The sequence below is a fragment of the Symphalangus syndactylus genome, chromosome 1, assembly GCF_028878055.3.
Source record: "Symphalangus syndactylus isolate Jambi chromosome 1, NHGRI_mSymSyn1-v2.1_pri, whole genome shotgun sequence".
NCBI lineage: Eukaryota > Metazoa > Chordata > Mammalia > Primates > Hylobatidae > Symphalangus > Symphalangus syndactylus.
Window position 1 is genome coordinate 143,438,002 of NC_072423.2, and position 16,766 is coordinate 143,454,767.

A 16,766-nucleotide genomic window follows, 5' to 3' on the forward strand; every position below is an offset into this window, starting at 1 on the left:
GAAAACCCCTGAATACACCTTATGCACACTAGTCTGCATGCTTGAAGATTACTTAATTCAACACAGTTCCAAAAGGTAAAACAATAAAGTAGGAAAAATGTCATAAACAGCTAGACCCAGAACTTCTCTCAGGAAATAAAGTATCTCTGTTCTGACAATGGACTTGGGATGAAGACGATACCCTAAAAACACAGGCATTAGTTGTGTGCCAAAGATTCAAAGAGGGGAGAACTGCTCTGCAAGAAACAAGAAGAAAATTTTGGTTTTAACAGGAAGGAAGGTACAATAGCAAGATGACAAGAAGGTGGGGAAAGAGAAGCAGGACTAGGGCCAAAAAATCTAAAAGTGCAGTGGCTAGAAGACATTTTAAGAATAGTGATGCTTACTACCCTAGTTTAATTTGTATTAGTGCTTTCTCTAAATTTTGGTAAAGACTACCAAACTCTAATCCTTCCCATAAAAATGGGGTTTTTGCTTGTACATGTGAAAATCAAGAAAGGGAATGAATTTCATACCCAGGTCAAAGAGATGAGAAAAAGCAGCAGCAATGGTGGAAGTAGAGGTTCAAAGGCAGACATGATCATCAGAAAATAAGATTTCTGCATAATCTTGCTCAAGACTTTGGATTTCCACTAGCTGTGGAATTGTACAGGTTGAAGGGGTGCTAGTTGAGAGAGGAGAGGTTGAGATAATTTTATCTAAAATTCAAGGGACATAAAAAGTCGTTAAACTACAAAGAAAAGCACTGACATTCGAAAGAGACAGTTTGGCCAAGGTCATTCAGCTAAAAATGGCAATAAAAAAATAATAGGCTGGGTGCAGCGGCTCACGCCTGTAATCCCAGCACTTTGAGAGGCTGAAGTGAGCAGATCACTTGAGGTCAGGAGCTCAAGACCAGCCTGGCCAACATGGTAAAACCCCATCTCCACTAAAAATACAAAATTAGCCGGGCGTGGTGGCAGGTGCCTGTAATCCCAGCTACTTGGGAGGCTGCGGCAGGAGAATCACTTCAACAGAGGAAGCCAAGGTTGCAGTGAGGTGAGGTTGCACCACTGCACTCCAGCCTGGGTGACGAGTGAAACTCCATCTCAAAAAAAAAAAAAAGATTAAAAATTAAATAAATAGTAATAATGATAAAAATCTAAGTTGCTTTAATTCTAAGATCCTAATTCATCCCATTCACTGGAGAAAAAATATCAAAAGGATTATCAACTCTGAAAAAGTAGAATTTGTCCCACAGATGTTTTAATGCTAGAATATCTATTAGAATAACATATTACATTAACAAGTTATATAGCAAATTAAATTTTATCTCAAAATAAAAATCATAAAATTCAACAAAACATTAATTTTAAAAAACTTAAAAACCACATTGACCCCTCCTGTTATATTTTACTGTTTTTTTAATGAGTATATATTACTTTAATAATTCTCTAAAGAGTTGAAAATAAGTATAAACAAATAGTCAACATTATGCTTAAAATAAGAAATGAAGGACATTTCTAATAAAGACCAAAATAAGAATGCTACATATCAGTTACTTTGCATTCTTTCAGAAATTCTATCAAGCAGCCAAATATGAAACAGAAATATTAACATTGAAAAGAGAAAAGGTGGTATTCTTAAAGAGTATGTATTTTTTAAAAATCTAAAGAACGTCAAAATATCACCAATATCACTTAGAAAACATAATGGGGAAAAACGATGCTACTTATAATAGTGACACATATATAAAATATCTAGGAATAATAATTTGGCCCCATGTCAAGAAGCACTATTAAACTCTATAAAACAATATGGGAGAAAAAATGTGAGTAAGTAGAAAAACTATCTTCCATGATAGGAAACAAAATATTAAAACCAACCACTTTTTCTAAATGTATATTGGCTTAATGCAATTCCAATTAAGATCCCACCGGGATTCTCCTTAGAACTTGACAAAATAATTCTAAAATTTATCTGGAAGAATAAACATGTCAGAAAAAAAAGTTACCATCTGTAAAATAAAAGCAAGAATAACAACAGAGGTCAGGAGGTTGGAACGCTAATCCAAGTTAGCTGGCTATATGGTTTCAACAATGCTGTCTATATAGTTAAATCAGTACTAGCTCAGGAACAAAAACCCTCAAATACATGTAATCAGAAAAATGTAGTAAGAAAAATTAGTAACAGCTAACACATTTCATTTTGCTTACTATATGCCAAACATCATGCTAAAATATTTTATGTCCATTATGTCATTTAAGCCTCACAACAATTCTATAATGTAGGAGTGAGCAACTGATAGAACAACTGGCTAACAGATTTGAAAAAGATACATTTGGAGCTTTAACAGTCTTTCTTAAGTGGTATTCTTCACCTCAATCACAGAAGAGAGAATAAATAGTTTGAGTCACTACTTTCTCAATTCTCCCAAGGATGGTACATATCCAGTACCATCCATCCCAGACACACAGAAAAAAAGTTAATTCACAGTAAACAACAGATGCCTTAGGGTATTGGAGCTTAATTCTCTCCCAACTGAGAAAGGCTGCCTTATATCACACTATCAAAATAGTCAAAGATTAAAACAGAATTTTAAACATCAATTAAGATTTTAAAAAGACAAGAAAATTGAATGGTTTTTAAAAATAGAGAACTTACTAAATTTAGAACACAAAGAAATAAAAAATAAAAAGTTCAACAGATTTTATTCACATAAAAGTAAATCCTAAGTGTGCTGAGAATAGTAAATGACAGCTTGGGAGAAAAAAAATGTCAAAGAAATACTAAGTATAGTTAATACCTTTGTTATACAGAGAATTTGTTTTAGAAAAAAAACTGGAGAAATATAAGCAAAACAAGTAGTTTGCAAAAAAAAAAAAACCATAAAATAATACGAATATATAAAGTCCAGCTGCAAATTAAAATAAGAAACTATTAAATTTGCTAACTTTCATATAAATTACATATTATCTAATCCTGATGACAGTAAAAGGAAAATGGAATTCTCAGACACTATAATGAGAATATAAACCAGTATAACATTTCTGGAAAGCATTTTGGCAATACTGTATCAAGATGTAAAACTGATTTTTTGACGCACTAATTCTACCTCTCCATATGTAATCTAAGAAAACAACCTTAAATATGGTGGAAAGAACTATAATGAAGTTGTTTACTACGCTACAATTGTGATAAATTAAAAAATAACACTAAATGTCAAACGACAAAATCAATGCTATTAGGCAAACTGTACTACACCTGCTGGGTAGAATACTAAGTACCCTTCAAAATATGTAATTATGAAGACTGGACAATATAACCTGTCATTATACCATGGAAAAAGTAATATAAAAAAGTAAAAAAGCAGGATGAAAAATTACATATAAATTTTTTTAAACAAAAGCTAAGAAACTTTATTAAAGTGCTTTCACAAAAGCAATTGCTGGTTACAGGGTAAGCACTGGTGATTTTTCTTCTTTTTTCTGTCTCATGTATTTTCAGGAATAGTTTACATAATTATTTATACTAGAAATAAATTTTAAAACTTTAAAAAGTAATACCCATAGAAATATATCCAGTGAACCAAAATGACTCATTTAAATAAAACACTTTGCAACTACTGTTTTCTACATATACTGACATAATGTGTAACACTGAAGAATAAAACAGGCATGCAATAGAAGTGATGCCATATTTAAAAGTACTAAAAGCAATTGTTTTGAAACGTAAATTGGAAGGGAAAATTAAGATATTTAAGTCAAAATTATTACTTATCATTTTTATCTTAAAAGAGTATGTGAGCTATACTTTCTATCAATAGAATAATGAAGTAAAAGTAAAGTAAGATAAATGTATTAAGAATATATCTGGGCCAAGGTCAGCGTTATCACAAGGTCAGGAATTCGAGACCAGCCTGGCCAACATAATGAAATCCTATCTCTACTAAAAATACAAAAACTAGCCAGGCATGGTGGCACATGCCTGTAGTCCTAGTTACTCGGGAGGCTGAGGCAGAAGAAGCAATTGAACCCGTGAGGCAGAGGTTGCAGTGTGCTGAGATCACACCACTGCACTCCAGCCTGGGCAAGGGCAAGACTCTATCTCAAAAAAAAATAATATATCTGGAGAAAGAATATTTTACATTCTATTTTCCTATTACAATAAATTCCGCCTAAAATGCAGAGCTTGTTCCAAAGACCTATTTCTGGCTAATGACTTTGAACACGACTAAAATAAGTTTCTAAAACAATTTTAAAACTATACGCTCTAATTACTTTGGGAAAAACAGAGGTTTTTTCAGTATTTTTTAAAAGAAAATTTACTAAAGTCTAATCTATCAGGTTGGTAAAATAAACAATTTCATCCACTGCTATACTGTGATTGCCATAGGGGATAGAATACTTTATAACTTAATAATGATGACACCAAACGTGTTTAAAAGGCATGGTATTAGTATGCCTTTAAAAAGTAAAACTATTAGTATGAAGCTAAAGAAATAATTGCATATGGATGAATTCTTAACATATTAACATTCACAACATTTCCCAAAAATACTAAGTATCTCCCTCATAGGAGTAATGGCATGTTATTTCTCTCTTCTTTATGTCAACCTCTCTAACCACCTAATGTCACCATTAAAAATACAGGAACTCTGCCTTCTAAATTTTATTCCGTAAACACATTAACTAGTACTTACAAGTACAGAAAGTATTGCAGTAACAGTCGGGCGCAGTGGCTCACGCCTGTCATCCCAGCACTTTGGGAGGCCAAGGTGGGCGGGATCATGAGGTCAGGAGATCGAGACCATCCTGGCTAACATAGTGAAATCCCGTCTCTACTAAAAATACAAAAAGTTAGCCAGGCGTGGCGGCGGGCGCCTGTAGTCCCAGCTACTTGGAAGGCTGATGCAGGAGAATGGTGTGAACTGGGGAGGCAGAGCTTGCAGTGAGCTGAGATAGCACCACCGCACTCCGGCCTGGGCAGAAAAGCGAGACTCCATCTCAAAAAAAAAAAAAAAAAAAAAGAAAGTATTCCAATAAAGAAAAGACTAAGGATGTACAGAATACCAATTCAAGCAAAATTTCTGGGCAGGATCAATAGAAGTTGGTGACTATAATCCCCCCTTATCTGCAGTTTTGTGTTGCAGGATTATAGTTCCCCATAGTCAACCATGGTCAGGAAACAGGTGAGTAAAGTACGTTATTTTGAGTGACAGAGACCACATTCTTGTAACTTTTATTACAGTATACTGTTGTGACTATTCTATCTTATTAGTTGTTGTTAATCTCTTACTGTGCCAAATTTATAAATTAAACTTTATCACAGTTATATACATACAGGAAATAACATACACAAAGAGTTTGGTACTACCCAGTTTCAAGCATGCGCTGGGGGTCTCTGGAAGGTATCCCACACAGAAAACAGCAGACTACTGTATTACAACGCGGGCGATAAGGAAGCAGAAGAATTAAAGGATAAACCCTAGGTTGCTAGAAACTGGGTATGTGACACACAGTTAAGCTGATAAGAAAAGAAACAAGTTTTCTTTGTTGAGAAAGGATGATAATGAGTTCAAGTTTTAGAAATGCTGAGTTTGAGGTGCCTATAGTACACCCAATTAAACTGTCCAGTTGACAAATAGTGATCTATCTCTCAAGAGAGAAATCTGGGCTGGAGAGTCATCCACTCAAAAAGTGGGACAAAGGACTCGGAGACGATAAAGAGTAAGAGAAGACCAGATCTTAAATACACTGGTATTAAACAAAGAGGCAGAGGAAAAGGACACACCAATATACTAATAAGGTACAGAAAGATAGTAGGGAAACCAGGAGAGCGTGCCAAAAGGGGAACAGTGTATCAAGGAGAATGTGATAAGAAACCAAACAGTTACCTTGCCACATATGAGAAGTACTGAGAAGTATCCTTCTGGATTTAGCAACAAGGTTACTGCTGACTTTGGAGAGAAATTTCAGCAGCAGTGGTGAGGGTCAATTCCATAATAGGAATGTATAATTGGAAGGAGGGGGGAAAAATAAAGGAAGTCATTAGCTAATATTTTTAAGGAATCAGCCTATGATGAGAAGCAAGCACAGACGGTCATAAAGAAAGTTTTATTAAAATATAAGTATCTTGAGTATGTTTACAATTTGTTGGTAAGGAGGGAGATACTGGTCGGGTGCGGTGGCTCACGCCTGTAATCCCAGCACTTTGGGAGGCTGAGGCGGGTAGGTCACCTGAGGTCAGGAGTTTGAGACCAGCCTGTCCAAAACTGCGAAACCCTGTTTCCACTAAAAATACAAAAATTAGCCAGGTATGGTGGCACATGCCTGTAATCCCAGCTACTCAAGAGGCTGAGGCAGGAGAATCGCTTGAACCCGGGAGGCAGAGGTAACAGCGAGCTGAGATCATGCCATTGCACTCAGACTGGGCAACAAGAGAGAAACTTCGTCTCACTACAAAAAAAAAAAAACACACAAAAAAGAGGGAGATACTAAAAATGCAGAAGAGAAAGGAGACAAGCAACTAGCACGTGGGCTCTGAGAACGCGGTGGCCATTGGGATCCAGAGCAAAAGACAAACGATTAGCTGTAGACAGGAAGAAGAACACCTCTTTAATTGAAAAAAACAAGAAAGGATGGAATCGGTTGGAGGCTAGTTAGCAGATGTGGTGGTAGGAAACCAAGGGTGTTCCTAAGTGTCGTGAAGCAGGAAGGACTGTACATTAAATGTGAGGGTGAGAAAGCAGTGTCTGACAGATCGTAGAAAAGTAGGGAATGGAGAATGACTGTGGGCAGCACTACGGACTTAGGGAAATGAGAGACTGATATAACACGTACTACAAATATTTTTTTCCAGCAGTGCTCATAACCCTCAATATAAACATTCCACTGAATCCAAGGCTGAAATTTTGCCATGCAAGTTTAACAGAAAGACAGTAAGATAAGAAAGTTGAAGCTGTAAGAAAACAATTGGTAGAAGTGATTGATGATGGTACTATGGGCAGCTTAATGGGGATAAAAATGAAATTCTTCTACTTTAAACACGCACTTCTACTCATGCTATGCCTTATTAAACAAAGTTGAAACTCTTACTTTCAAGTTTCATTTAGCTATTTTTGACAGCCTTAGTGGTTTTTGTTTTTTTTTTTACAAAGACACAAAAATGAAAATATACTATGGCAATTTTAAGCTACTTTCAATGACTAATTTTTTGTTTTTTGCTTTTTGTTTTTTTTTAAGAAATCCTGTTAGGCTGGGCACGGTGGCTCACGCCTGTAATCCCAGCGCTTTGGGAAGCCGAGGCGAGAGGATCACAAGGTCAAAAGTTGAAGACTAGCCTGACCAACATGGTGAAACCCCGTCTATATTAAAAATACAAAAATTAGTCGGACCTGGTGGCACAGTCTGTAATCCCAGCTACTGGGAGGCTGAGGTAGGAGAATCACTTGAACCTGGGAGGCAGAGGTTGCAGTGAGCCAAGATTGCACTGCTGCACTCCAGTCTGGATGCCAGAGCAAGACTCCAACGCCAAAGAAAAGAATAACCCGTTGCAGGATTCTTACTATAGAGGCGTATTACGGTAGAATATCACAGTATTAATTACCATGAAAATACCTATGACTACAGTTTACCTTTGAAATAAGAATACAAGGTATAGAAGAAATTGAAAGTAATCAAGTAATCAGGCCAGGTGCAGCGGCTCATGCCTGTGATCCCACCACTTTGGGAAGCTGAGGCAGGCAGATCACTCGATTCACCTTGTCAACATGGCGAAACTGTCTCTACTAAAAATGCAAATATTAGCCACATGTGGTGGGGCATGCCTGTAATCCCAGCTGTTTGGTAGGCTGAGTAAGGAGAATCAATTGCTTGAACTCGGGAGGAGAGGGTTGCAGTGAGCCAAGACAGCGCCACTGCACTCCAGCCTGGACAACAGCAAGACTCTGTCTCCAAAAAAAAAAAAAAAAAAAACCACAAAGTAATCAGTAAAGAAAATAATTTTTTCTCAAACGGCATTAAATTACTCATAATCACCTCTGAAAATATCCAAGATATTCTTGTACTTTTCCTGATAGTAACTGGCACATGGTTTCAGTTTCTACTTCATTCCCTGCTTTCATGACCTAAACACTTGCAATGACTTTTCTAGGACTCTGGCCTCAATTCCAATATCCATCTCATCTTCTCTATTCCAATACTGAACTGGTAATTTGTTCAAGATCCTGAACTTCTGAAGCTCCTCTTTCTGATAATAAGTTTTTGCATTCTACTTCTGTCACTTTATTCCTGCTGAAACTGCTATTAGCCTTCCTGAATACTACCAGCCCCCTGATCGTTTCTCTCTCCCTAAATCCATCAATCCCTTGATTCTTTACTCAAACCCAAACCCAAGTCATTGCAAAAATGCCTTGCTAGCTAGCATCCTTCACTTCCTCACCTACTTGCCTACTGTGTCAACTCAATTCTGGCTAAACTCCACTATCTGTTTTCTCTGCTTTTATTCTCAAGCTGTCAAAAAGTGGGGAAATCATCATAAAATGGCATTGACTGTGATCACTATTAAGGTATACTACACTCTATATACACATACTTTTAAAACGTAAGTTTACTCCAGGAGGAAAGGCACCCTGTCTCTTTTGCACACTGTTGTTATCTCTAGTACTTTAGTCATTACACAGCATGTTGTAGGGCACTCAAATCTGTAAAAATGAAAGTACTGCTATGTATCTCTGGTTGTCTTCTTAGTTCTGTACTGTGAATCTCACAGCCTTACTAGTTTCTCCAAGTCTCAAATCCACTTTCCTCCTTCAGAAAAAAATGGCCAAATCTATTGAAAAAAGTTAACTCAATTATCCTATATTTTTATTCGTCTTATCCATCATCTTCCCCAGTGTGCTAAAAGGAAAATTTTATAACTAATTTTGTATTTATTGTTTATTTTACTAAAGCCCACCATACAGCAATCACTCTAGTATTAACAACTCTAATACACACACTCACATGTGACCTTTCCCTTGAGTTCCATTTTTCTTGCCGTTTTGTTAGTCTTCCACTTCAAAAAAAAAAAAAACCCACTGAGGATTATAATAAAGATATACATCAACTATTTGTATTTTTCATGACAGTCTCATTTCACATCCTCATAGGAGAACTATAAAATAAAAATCTGTCTGCTTTTGTAGAAAGCAAGAATATATATTGATTTTTACAAGTTTCTTTTTTTTTTTTTTTTTTTTTTTTTTTTTGAGACAGAGTCTCACTCTGTTGCCCAGGCTGGGGTGCAGTGGCACAATCTCGGCTCAGCGCAACCTCCCGCTCCCAGGTTCACACCATTCTCCTGCCTCTGCCTCCGGAGTAGCTGGGACTACAGGTGCCCGCCACCACGCCTGGCTAATCTTTTTCGTATTTTTAGTAGAGATGGAGCTCACCACGTTAGCCAGGATGGTCTCGATCTCCTGACCTCGTCATCCACCCACCTCGGCCTCTCAAAGTGCTGGGATTACAGGCGTGAGCCACTGTGCCCAGCCCATTTCTATAAAACTTTCTTTTTTTTTTTTTTTGAGACGGAGTCTCGCTCTGTCGCCCAGGCTGGAATGCAGTGGCTCAATCTCGGCTCACTGCAAGCTCCGCCTCCCGGGTTCACGCCATTCTCCTGCCTCAGCCTCTCCAAGTAGCTGGGACTACAGGCGCCCGCCACTACGCCCGGTTAATTTTTTGTATTTTTTAGTAGAGACGGGGTTTCACCGTGGTCTCGATCTGCTGACCTCGTGATCCGCCCGCCTCAGCCTCCCAAAGTACTGGGATTACAAGCGTGAGCCACCGCGCCCGGCCTCTATAAAACTTTCAAAATGAACTTTCTTAAAATTTTAAGAGTAGAATTAAATTTAGATTATTTATTTCTGAGGTTTTTTCTGAAGAGCAATTATTTCTTAAAAGCTTTTAACAAACTTCTAATTATCTTTTAGCCATTTTTCCAAACTGCCCTTTGCAAACAATTATTGAACTTCTCCTAGCGAACTTTCATTCTACAACACTGACTTTATTCTGCTGGACAGAGAATATCATTATGTCACTTGCACGTGACAATGCACTATGCGCTAAAAGTAATGTTTAAAATAACTTTATACCAGGAAAGGGAGATCGAAGTACAAAAAATAATAATAAACTAATTTTAGACAACTAAACTTCGGTCAAGGTATAACAAGTTCAAAAAGCAGAGTTCATGAACAGCCAATTAACAGGAATGTTGTAGAAGAGAACTTGAGATTAAATGCATTTGGAAAGAGAGGCTATCCACTTATAGGATAAATTCAAACAGGTTGCAAAAATTCTGTGAAGACAAATAAATTTCAGACGGTACTGCATAAACCATTCTAGTACTTAATAATTAGGAATGACGCCTTTCCTAACAAAGATATAAGGGCAGGCCAAAGCAGCAGGCCGAAAAGCAGAGCAAACAGGGCGGTGGACCCAGAAAGTTTGTTTACTAAGCAGACAGGGTCCTCAGTCAGTCCTCTGCACTGTAATTGTGATAGCAGTGTCCACCATAAAGTCTTCTCCAACTCTAATACAAAGAATACAGATAATGTCAAATTACCTGTTTAGAAACTAGTTTTTGCAGCTCAGAAACTGCTCCTTTCCCGCTCCACACTTCAAAGCTGTTTCCTGCTTAGGATTAAAGATATATATCACTTAAGTGAATTACTTACACTATGAAACACACAATAACAAATACTACAGTTTTGGTCTAAAATATGTCTAGAAAGATCAAAAGAAGGGAAAAATATAACTTACCCATATTTTAAATTTAAGTTACCTCAATTCTTTTGGAAAATACTGTGATATGCATAAAAGCTTAAATCCTCCAAACTTTTGAAATCCTACCAAACAGCAAAGTGATATCTACTTCCGAACAGTATAACAAAGATAGTTAGCCCTAACTATCCTTTAATAGTCTATGACAAAGTTTACTCCTCTGATTGATCGAGCTTCCTGTTACTCAAACTATTTAACAACCTGGTATATCAGATGATTTAAAAAACGTTTGTTCATATAAAAGCTACTGTACTTCATAATAAAATAACCTCGTCACTACATAAATACCAGGTTTATCTTCAATTCAAAAACTCTGTGTTATATTGGTGTTCAGTGGCCCTCACCAGGAAGGTGCTAGGGAAAGAAAGGAGCAGGTGCACCGGAAGCTCCGCAACACCCACTCCGGTAACCAGAGAACACCAGCAGGCGGAGTCTGGAAAGCGGTTATGGGGCGGGGGTGGTAGGGGCGCCCAGAAAGCCCGCGTCTTTCAGCGCCCAAACACGAACCGTCACCCGTAAGACACACGATACAGACCTCAACTCGGTCAAAAAAAATAAATAAACCAGGCGAGTTCCTGGAGAGTAGGCTGAGGGATGCAAAACTGGCGCGCCCAGCTTCCCGGGCGGGGCCTAACCCCCAAACGCCAGTTTCTGCAAACCAAGCAACGTTTCCCGCAGTCCCACTGGGCATTTAGTCTTTCCCGGTTCTAGGCCCAATTCTAACTAGATCTGCAGGAAGGGAGAAAGAAGGGGCAATAATTACTCCATTAACATTCCCAGGAATGCCTCCCCCGGCCGGTCGGCTCCCACAGCACCAGAGACCGCGGAAGTCCTGCAGCTCACAGCCCGACTGCAACTCCTCAGAGTCGCGTCGCTCCTCATCTGCCCTTCTGCACCCCAAACTCTGGACACCGAGAGCTCCACAGAATAAAATCGGAGGGAACGCGGGGAAGAACTATGGCCACCAAGGCCTGTTTCTCTGAGAACTCGACCCAGTGCCCCTGGCACCCAAACCAGAGTCCCCCCTCCGCTTCCTCCGCCCGCAAGGGGCATTCCCGGAGCCACCGGGACGCAGGACAGCCTCCCCGGCAGGGCCAGCAAGAGGGGCGAGGAGGCAAGGGGGTCCTGCAATCACCAACGCGTCCCGAGGTGCTCACCCGGGGATCCCGGAGATCAGTCCTGAGGGAGGGGGCGGACTGACCGCCTAGGGCACGGGAAGCCCGGGGCAGAAAGACCCGGGAGCCTACCAAGGAGGCGTGCGCCCGTGGGCAGACCCAACAGAGCCAAGTGTCCCGGAGCCGTTACTCTCCCGCCCCTGGGGCGCGCCGCCCTCAGTTGCCAAGGGCTGGGGACGCGCAGGCATTACCTCTACAAGGAGCAGCCTCTCCTGTCAGAGGCCGAGCGGCAGTCAGCCCCCACGACCCGCCACCGGCAGCGGTCAGCCCTCGGAGACCGCACCGGGAGGCCCACACGTTTCCTGGCTGCCTTGGCCCCAATGGCCGCCTTTTCGACCTCAGCTACGCAGCGCCAACCGCCGCAGCCACCGCCATCTTAGGATCTCATTGTGGTGGGAGAAGAGGGGCGGGGGGACTGCAGACGGGGCAACGCGCGGCGGGACATGCGCCGTCTCCTCGGCAACGGCCGCGCGGGGCGGAGAACTCGCCCGGGCGGGAGCCGCAATGCGATCTACCGCTAGACTGGAGTCATGTGACCCACCGGAGTCTGTGGTGTCGCTTCTGGCTCTTTAAGCCGAAAATAGATTACACGAACGAATCCGACCCCCACCCGCCCAGGAACTATGTATCCCAGAATGCCAACTAGACCTCGCGTTCTAAACGGCTGCCGACCACAGATGGAGGACTACAAATCCCAGCATGCTGTGCGCTTCCGGCGCTTATCGCGGAACGTGGGGCCCTAGGCCTATGCGGAAGTGCATTGATCTCTGAGCCTGTGGAGAAAGAGCGGAGGGGTGTGCGGTTTTCCGTGGGAGTGTCAGGTCCGGACCGTGGCGGAAGAAAGAGCCAAGACGGGGATCGCTTTTTTGCCCCTTCCTCACCTACATCCCGGTCACGAAGAGGTGGAAACAAAAGGACACTTACCATGTAGTCCAACCTCCTGAGTTTACATATGAGGGGATTGTTCCACGGAAGTTAAACAATTTACCAAACGTCATATGTATCTACTGAGTGGGAGAATCATAAATATTGTTGATAGTTAACGCCACTTTTGGTTAATGTCCTTTTTCCTTAAAAGAGCCAGATGACTTTAATCCAAACTTAATTTCAGTAAATTTTCTCTGAATTATCTTTTTATTTATACTCTCCTGTTACAGCTCTATTAAGATTAGTAAATTGGCAGGTCCTCCCTTTAAAAAACAAAAATCCATAAAGTCACAAGGCCTTCAATGTGCCTGACTGGAAAGTTAAAACACTTTTCAGTTTTAGTTGAGTGCAAGGGCATTCTTCTGGTTTTACGCAGTTTATAATTATGGAATAACTTTTTAAGCAAAGTAAAGGTAAAAAGAAGAATTGCATTCTGGGTTTCAACAGCAAAAACAAATTGTTCCCAAAATAGTAGGTCTGCATCTCAGTACGCAATTCAGATAAAGCTCTTCTAACCCACTGCAATTTGCAACGGTAGCTTCAGTCGTGAGTGCATTGATGGTTTGTCAGAAACTTTTTCCTCGTGGTCTGTGTGTGTATCGCTAAGTACTGAGGTAGCAAAAATAGAGTCCCTGCTCTTGAAGAGCTCATATTTTAGTGAAGGATGGGGGAGTGGAGTGTGATGTAAATAAAGTTTGTGTTGTAATAAAAAGTGCTGTGGGAGCTCAGAACACAGCAGCTAAACGCTCAGGTGTTTATTGTGGTCCAGAATGCCCTATCCTAATTCCACCGCTCCAAGATCCTGGACAAGCGACGTGCCTTTCTGAGCCTTAATTGCCCCATCTGTGAAATGAGGGGGAAGGAATAATACTTCCTATCTTGAAGGGATTTTTAAAAAAATGTTCTCAGAGTTTGTTTTATGCCAGGCACACTGTAAAGCACTTTGGCTGTTGTGATTTTCTTAATCCTCACAGTTACCCTGAAGAGGCTGGTTCTGAATCTGACCCGTCTTAGCAATGAAAGGTTATATAAATCAAACTTCTAGCAGCTACAAGTGGTAGAGCCTAGATTTAAACAGAGGTCTACCTGATTCCTTAAAGATTTTTTTAATTAAATAAAATGCGTATAGAAACACTAGTATATGTTGAGGCCCAAAATATTAGCTATCATCATTATTTTGTTTTATACGTATGTATTATTATTAAACGTATGTAGAGCTGTTATCATTAAAACAATTCTAATAAATTCAAAAGCATGAAATTATAATACCTACTAGTCATGTTTTCTGAATTTATGAAGCTCCAGAATATCAATAGTATTGTTTATTAGGAGGTAGGGGGAATTTGAGAAATATTTACATTGAAATGTAGAAGCTGTTACCATTAAAACAATTCTAATAAATTCAAAAGCATGAAATTGTAATATCTACTAGTCATTATGTTTTCTGAATTTATGAATCCCCAGAATGTCAATACTATTGTTTGTTAGGAGATAAGAGGAATTTGAGAAATATTTACATTGTAAAGGGGTTCTCAAACTCAAATAAGAGCATTACTGATTTTTGTAGGGGAAGAAGGAAAGGAAAAAACAAGAAGCGATAAAATTATACCTGGCTTTCAGAAATTTAACATCTGTTTTTAGAAACAAACTTTATCAAAATGAATCGATTTAGCGTTAATAATCTGTCACCATGCCAAACAAATGATGTAGACACTGATTGCTTTGGTATTTAGATTTTTTAAATAGGGATGTTTTGTCTCAGAGATAACGATAGCTCTAGGATTTATAAGTAGGATGAAATTAGGGGCAGCTGTCTGTGGAAACGTAGATAGGAAACAGAAGAATGGCCTCTAACAGATAAACATTGAAACTGCATTTCAGTTTTCCATATTGAAGAGAACAACCTAACACGTGTATTAAATATGCAGGGAGTGGAAGTTCCAAATTGCAGAATGATGTTCAAGGAAGTGGGATATACCAAGAACACAGATCACACATCCAAAGTAAGCAATGGACAACAAACAGACTGGCTGAAGTAGAAGATTTATATATGGTAAGTGATGGGGAGGTGGGAGAAGGCAATGTTTATTACCAGGTTGGGTCCAAACTGTAGAAAGTCAACTACTTATCTAAAGAATTTGGACCTTGTTCTTCAGGTAGTGTGACACCAATTTGAGACTTTGGAAGAGGTCAATGCTGTAATGAAATGGTTATTTGAAAACTTCAATCTAGTGGCAATGTTTTCTAAAGAGTAGGAAGAGAAGACAAGGAGAACAGGTGCCAATCTCTCATGAAGTAATGAAGGCTTGGCCCAAGATAGTAGCAGGATGAATAAAGTAAGGGATTTAAATTTTTATTAACATAAACTAAATCGGTTGTTATATGTGAAAATACTATTTCTGTTTCTTGATATTTGGTAGGACACTAACCAGGTGGTACTTATAAGATAACACAGCCGGGCACAGTGGTTCATGCCTGTAATTCCAGCACTTTGGGAGGCCAAGGTGGGCGGATCACGATGTCAGGAGTTCGAGACCAGCCTGACCAACATAGTGAAACCCCGTCTCTACTAAAAATACGAAATTTAGCCAGGCATGGTGGCATGTAACTGTAATCCCAGCTACTCAAGAGGCTGAGGCAGGAGAATTGCTTGAACCTAGGAGGTGGAGGTTGCAGTGAGCCCAGGTCACGCCATTGCATTCCAGTCTGAGCGAGACTCTGTCTCAAAAAAAACAACAACACTTGGCACTATATTGTTTATCTCTTTAATGTATTCTGTGTGCTTCTTATCCAGAGATGGATTGTAAGCATGTCTGTAACAGAAACCCAGCCTTTTGTACTTTTTATTCTTTAAAAAAACAAGTTTTCTGCAATACTTAGTTTTAACCTGCAGATGGTGTTAGAACTTCAAGGAAAAATCTTCAGGGACAAATACACTACTTTATAACTGGATGTTATTTGTTTTTATTGTGTGATTTTTTGATGCACCCAAAAGAATATATAACATACATGTAAACTCTATAGTACAATACTGACAACCGGGCACATTATACACCTGTAATCTCAGCTACTTAGGAGGCTGAAGCTGGAAGATCACTTGAGGCCAGGAGCTCCAGACCAGCCTGAGGAACTTAAGGAGACCGTTTCTACAGACAGACAGACAGACAGACAGTACAATAATGAGCGAAATACTAAAAAACCCACAACCTAACCTTGAAAATAGAATTTAATCAAAACGTGTCCGGGCACAGTGGCTCATGCGTGTAATCCCAGCACTTTGGGAGCCTGAGGCAGTAGGATTATTTGAGGTCAGGAGTTTGAGACAAGGCAACATGGTGAAACCCCACCACTGCTGCAACTACAAAAATTAGCCAGATGTGGTGCTGCGAGGCTGTGATCCTAGGGAGGTTGAGGCAGGACAATATCACTTCAGCCTGGGAGACAGGGGTTGCAGTGAACCAAGATTGTGCCACTGCACTCCAGCCTGGTGACAGAGCAAGACGCCATGTAAAAAAAAAAAAAAAAAAAAAAAAGAACTTAAGATGTTTAAGGACTACTCCCTGCCACATTTTCTTCAAATTCTTTCTTCTTCTTTGCAGACATAAATACTATCTGGAATTCAATGTTATCGTTCCTTCATTTTATTCATGTAACTATGGATACCCTTAAATATTATGTTTTATTTTGCTTGTTTTCGAGCTTTATATAAATTATATCATACTGAATATATTTTTGCTTGACTTGCTTTTTTCATTCAACATTGTGTTTCTGTGATTCATCCATTTTAGTGGATATAAACCCCAAATTTATTAAGAGCAGAATGTAAAATTAATTTTTGAATATTTCTTAAAAATATAACTGGGCT

At 39.5% G+C, this 16,766-nt stretch overlaps 2 protein-coding genes across 54 annotated transcripts in view; one reads left to right on the forward strand and one right to left on the reverse strand.

Annotated features, from left to right (window-relative positions):
* Positions 1 to 12,570, reverse strand: part of PCM1 (pericentriolar material 1) — a 106,819-nt gene extending 94,249 nt beyond the window's left edge. For 21 of the 50 annotated variants that reach the window (XR_010114481.1, XR_008659039.2, XM_063613005.1 and 18 more), the window contains exons 1-2: positions 12,166 to 12,511; positions 10,582 to 10,649 (exon numbers count right to left, since the gene is read on the reverse strand). The gene's annotated coding sequence lies outside the window, so the exon portion shown is untranslated. Of the gene's footprint in view, positions 1 to 8,984; positions 9,037 to 10,581; positions 10,653 to 10,778; positions 11,130 to 12,165 lie in introns of those variants that run through there. The other 29 variants (XM_055286913.2, XM_055286917.2, XM_063613020.1 and 26 more) reach the window with 14 other exon arrangements.
* Positions 12,496 to 16,766, forward strand: part of FGL1 (fibrinogen like 1) — a 59,584-nt gene continuing 55,313 nt past the window's right edge. The window contains exons 1-3 of one of the 4 annotated variants that reach the window (XM_055286973.2): positions 12,496 to 12,876; positions 13,374 to 13,435; positions 14,830 to 14,954. The gene's annotated coding sequence lies outside the window, so the exon portion shown is untranslated. The other 3 variants (XM_055286959.2, XM_055286962.2, XM_055286984.2) reach the window with 3 other exon arrangements.